The following is a 6000-nucleotide window of genomic DNA, read 5'->3' on the forward strand; positions in this document are numbered from 1 at the left end:
TGACATTGTTGGCCGAACCTAGTTGTAAGTTAGGGTTTATTCACTTACTTTGACTTATTACGAATCAATTAATAAAATATTAGTTCAGATAAATTCTATATAAAAAAAAAATCCAGACAATTTAACACGCATATGTTAAATACGGATATGGGCCGCACCCGTCATTGAAATCGAGAGAGAGAGAGAGAGAGAGAGAGAGAGAGAGAGAGAGAGAGAGAGAGAGAGAGAGAGAGAGAGAGAGAGAGATAGGGTCCACTTAACAAGACCGTATGAGGTTCCACCTTAAAACCATATGACAATAAAGGGAGTAGCCCATTGGCCTTATTAAGTGATTAATTTTCTTCTCTTTTATCAATGTGCGAATCTCACACGTGATGTTTCATGAATCAGATCTTAACACTTTCCCTCACGTGTGAGGTCTGTTTTCAATATGGGTCACATGTGATGTTTCATTTGTTAGAGTGTCTTTATCACCTGTTAAATATGGGTCTGGACCGCACCCGTCATCGAGAGAGAGAGAGTCCAGTTAACAAGACCGTATGAGGCTTCATGGATCAAATAAATCTTAACACTTCCCCTCACGTGTGAGGTCTCTTTTCAATATGGGTCACATGTGATGTTTCATGGGTCAGAGTGTCTTTATCCCAAAATACAGTACAATAAGGTCCCAGCTGTGGACCTGGCTCTGATACCATGTTAAATACGGGTCTGGACCGCACCCGTCATCAAGAGAGAGAGTCCACTTAACAAAATCGTAGGAGGTCCCACCTTAAAACTATATGGCAATAAGGGGAGTAGCCTCTTGGACTTATTAAGTGATTAACTTTCTTCTCTTTTATTAATGTGAGACTCTCACACGTGATGTTTCATGGGTTAGATCTGAACATCATATAAGGCTTTTTCTGACAAATAGGTTCACATAAGTTAAAGATAATTTAAAGTAATTTAGTTCATTTTATTAAAAAGCAGGTGAAGCAAATAGAAAAAGCCTTTAAGATTTTTGAACAAGAAGATAAGAAATTCTAAACTACAAGAGCAAAACCAAAATTCTAATCCACAAGTCTATAACATAGCACGACAGTTAGGTAGTTACTAGTTATCAGATAATTAAAAAATTAAATAACAAAAAAAAAGGTTGGTAGTTGTTATCTATTTAACTTACCTATAATTATATAGCTACTTAAGTTGGAGAATCTAATAAAAGAGTTTGTGTTTAGTTGAACAAAGCCATTAAGATTTTTGAACAAGATAAGAAGCAGCAGTTGCTTCACCAAGCCTTTGTGTTTTTGTCTTTGATTTTTTGCTTTATGAAAGCTTTGGTCTGATTCTTGTCAATTGTTTACTTAATTGGATCCTATGAATACATTTGTCAACCTTTGATTAAAATATTAAGAATGTATATGTTCTACTCTCTCCATTCTTAAATGTTAGTCCCTTTTAGAATCTAAAACAATCCAATAAAAGTACATTTTTCATATGAATTCCAATAGAATCTAACCCGCGTGAATATTGTTGCTTATTTGCACAATATAATAATAATAATGTTACTATGAGAATGTAGATAGAATAGACTTATCTGAAAGATGCGAACAATCGGATGAACATATAATGAACAATTGTTGCGTCGTGGGACACCACTGTCCTAAAAGACGATTTTACACTACCTCTTGGTGCAGTAGAACAAAAGTGGTCGCCCTCCAAGATTAACACAACTCCTAATTTGTGTGCACTCACAAACCTGAATGGAGTCAGAACATATTCCCAAAACCGAGAGCAATTTGAGAGAGAAATCAAGGTGTTTGATTATTTCTAGAACTGTGTATATATTATTGTGTATTTAACGAATGAGGAGGAGATTGATTAAATAATCAATCTCCAGGAATGATAACAGTGAAAAACGGGCAGAACCATAATGAAGTTGTAATGGCCGCCAGTAAGGCTAATTAACCCAACGGTTACGTAATCAATTATATATTACCGCAACAAGGTTTCAACCAAACAACCCGGTGACAAAAGGAATAGGACGGCTCAGAAAACCCCACGCCCGCGCATCACATTCCCAACAACCAAGTACCCATGGCTCACGGCGAGCCTGACCCGACTGTCCGGTGCGCGTGTGTATGTGTTATGTGTCCATCCGTACTACTCTCTCACTTTCTCAAACAAGAGTTACGCACTCAACCCGAATCACAAACAAAGTGGGAAAGACGAATTCTTTCAATGTGGGACAAAAACACTATTCATATTTTTTCACTCTTTCCTTTAATTTGTATTTCCCAACAAGAACTTCCAACGGGTCTGAGAGAGAAATAATCAAGGGATTTAATGGGGATAAAATGTATTTGAGAGTAAACAAGTGAGTCATTTGGATATTTATAAGGGTATACGCGGGATAAGTAATGGACAAATAAAAAAAAGATTCCAAAAGAGACTAATAAAAAAGATTTCAAAAGAGACTAATAAGGAAAAATGACTAACATTCAAGAACGGAGGGAGTAGTTCAAATGGTAGAAGGTACACTCAGGGGGTGTTTGGTATGCCATTTTTTAACACAAGAAACGGAAACAAGTAACAATTGCCGTTACTTTTTGTTTGATTAGTGATTGGAGGTAACAATTACCATTTCTCGACGGTAACACATCCCCCCACTTTGTTTCCGCTCAAAACCCCAAGGAAACAAAAACCGTTTCCATCGGCTCAAACACTCATCAACCTGTCATTCATCTATCTTCACGACCGTTGATCATCAACCTTTGATCATCATCATCCACCATCAACATCAATGGAAACGGTTCATGGGTTGCAGCATTTGATCATCATCATCAACATCAACGTATTTCTGGATTTATTTGCGATTGATCTGATTATTTTCATGATGATCGAACATGATTACGATTGATGGTCGCGATTTGAATTTGATGGTGGGTGATGATCAAATGCTGATTGTAAACAATCGTGATAATGGATGATGGTAATTGCAAATGATCACGACTTCGTGAGCCATGATCTGCCTTTACGATGATCTGTTTTTGATGATCTGGTGTTAATGATTTTGATTTTTGATGGTCTGATGATTTTGAGGATGAATAAAACAAAAAAAAAATCAAAGAAGAAGAAGACAAATTAATTGAAGAGAAATAATGAAAACAGAGTTTGCTTGTAGTTGGAGGAGAGAGAATTAAAGAGTGGAAAGATTCTTGTAATTAACCGTACCAATTTTTTGCATTTTTCTTTTCCTTTTTTTTAAAATTGAAAAAAATATGCATAAATAAATAAGAGTAGTGTTTCCTTTCCATTCCACTACTGATCATACCAAACAAAAAGAAAGGAATGCATTATAATTGTTTCCATTCCATAATAATACCAAACAATCATTTAAGGTAACACTTTTTATTACCATTTCCCCTTCTTATCAAAATCCTTTCCATTCCATTTCCACTAATCTTACCAAACACCCCCTCAATGTATTTAGATCTTTTAAACTGAATTAATAAAATATATTATATATATACTCTTTAAATTGGGTTAACAGTAATGATGAACATAACATGGTACACTGTCAAAATTTTAGGAACTGAAATCTAAATATTTATATATGTACCCTTTAAATTGGATTTCCTCGTGATTGTGGTTTATCTAGGATTAGCGGGATACATATATTTTTTGCGTCGCTTTGTCTTGATCTGAAAATAGGGAAGCTGAACTCTCAGTAGAAAACAGACAAATAAAAGTAATAGAAAAGAAGTAACTCTAAATGCAACCTATATGCAACTAAACTACGATAATAGGTATCACCTCCGTTTCATAAACATCTTTATAGTTACTATTTGCAGAAATATTAAGAAAAAAGTAGAAGAGTTGGATAAATAAAATAAAATATGGATAAAGTAAGAGAAATTGGTAAAAAGGTGGGTGGGTGTAAGAAATAAATGAATAAAGTAAGAGAAAATGTATGGAAAATTGTAAATATTTGAAGGAATTAATTCCCTTGGTGCAAATTTGCATTTAATGCATTTATGATAAGTCTAATAAATGCGGTTCAGTATTTATTAAACAAGTTAATTATTAAGTGAGATCAAGTGATCTGAATGCCTAGTTAGAGACCGCTACAACTCAAGTAGAATTAATAATATTAATGCCACAACTTACTCTCGGTGGATCAAGTATTTAGGTGAATATAATATTCAGTAAATACTCTAATTATGGACATTCGGAAATGATGGGTGTTTGTTCCAGTGGGAGCTAAAATCATAAAAAGGCAAAGAAAGAATATTTGCCGGAAATGAAGATATAGCCGGAAACGGAAATATAGTTCATGACGGAAATATAAATATTATGGAAGTCGAATATATTACCGTAAACGGAAATATGGTTCGTTTCCGAAAATATTAACGGAAATAGAAATATTGCCGAAAACGGAAATATTACTGGAATTGAAAATATTGTCGGGAACGGAAAATATTGTCGGAATCGGAAAAATTATCGGAAACGTGACTATTGTTCGAATCGGAAATAAATTTCGGAATTGGAAGCACGACGAGCGACAGGCCGGCAAGCGAGCCAGCCCATCGCTCGACAAGAAACCCCGCAAGGCTCGACTGGTCAGCGCCAGGCCCAAGGCCCAACGTCAACATCGAGCGCAAAGCCCACCGCCAGGCCTAGCGTCCAGCAAGGCCTGCGCGTGTGGGCTTGGGCAAGAAGGCAAGCAGCAAGGCAGGCCCTGCGCACCAAGACTGCTGTTAGGGGGAAAATACCCTCTTGGTGACGTAGGCATACGTGGCAAAGCATTGCATATGTGGCTGCCAGCAAGGCACATGGTGGCACCGTTCGAACTCACTCTCAACTGCTGGGATCAAAACAACCGTTGCAATCCCTTGATGACGCCGGCCTTCATTACGCATTTATTGTCTAATTATGTGCAATTAAGCACAAACGTTACACTTTTATTGTAAACGCCTATAAAATGGCTTAATCTTGTCTATTTTTGATAGACGATTTCTAAGCAATAAGCATACTATCATTCCATGCTATTAAAACTTGTTCTCACCATTTTCAATTATCTAGCTCGATCGATTGTTAGCACCATCATCAAGGCAAGCTCGTCTCTAAGTCGAATTTGCCCAAAACAATTTGGCGCCCACCGTGGGGCTGACAATAAAAAACAGCTTGATAATACCATTCCAATCACCATGGCCGGAAATACTAGCTCATCCGACGATATTACGCGTCGCTTCGAAGCCATGGAGCAGCGCATCAACATCCTCCAAAAGGAAAATGAAGCATTGCACTCTCAAGTCAGGTCCACCGCCTCCATCGCCACCGGATCCAGGTTCCAATACCGGCGAGACACCTCCGGGCTAAACCGCCGCTTGGATCTTGACGCCGCTCCAGACCATCCCCTCCATGTACCTTTTGGCGAGCCTGGGGGCCCTGTCCTCGAACAGATCCGCGAGTTCGATCCGCTACCAAATCCGCCCCGCTCTAACCCGAGTTGGCTTCCACCACCTCCAATTCGACCATCCTCTGCAGGTAAATCTGCGACAGTCGTCGCCACGACAGCTGCCCGAGTCGCCCCACCTCAGGCCGGCATGACGACATCCACCATGGTGTCAGCTCCCGCCTCTGTTCCGGCGTCTCGTCCGTTGCCACCCCCAATGGTAACCATGTCGATGCCTCTGCCCGTCACACTTCCGGCACAAGGATCAGCGCCAGTGACTCAAATGCCATGGGACCAACTCTTCTCTCAGCAAGTCGTCCAACCCGTCGTCAACCTAGTCACTTCGGCGCCAGGAGCACCCCCCCCGGTTGATGGCGGTTCCTTTAGCCAGCCAGGCGCCACAAGCAGCGTGTCCAAATGCCCTAATGCGCCCTGACTCTTCTCGAAACTATTCTCCATACACTCCTCTTAACAGGTCAGTCATTCCAGTTAGTCACGGTTTCGTAACTCCTTTCCCTTATGTTGCAGGTACCCACGCTACTCAAGGAACGCCCCCTTACATG

The sequence above is a fragment of the Spinacia oleracea genome, chromosome 2, assembly GCF_020520425.1.
Source record: "Spinacia oleracea cultivar Varoflay chromosome 2, BTI_SOV_V1, whole genome shotgun sequence".
NCBI classification, from domain to species: domain Eukaryota; kingdom Viridiplantae; phylum Streptophyta; class Magnoliopsida; order Caryophyllales; family Amaranthaceae; genus Spinacia; species Spinacia oleracea.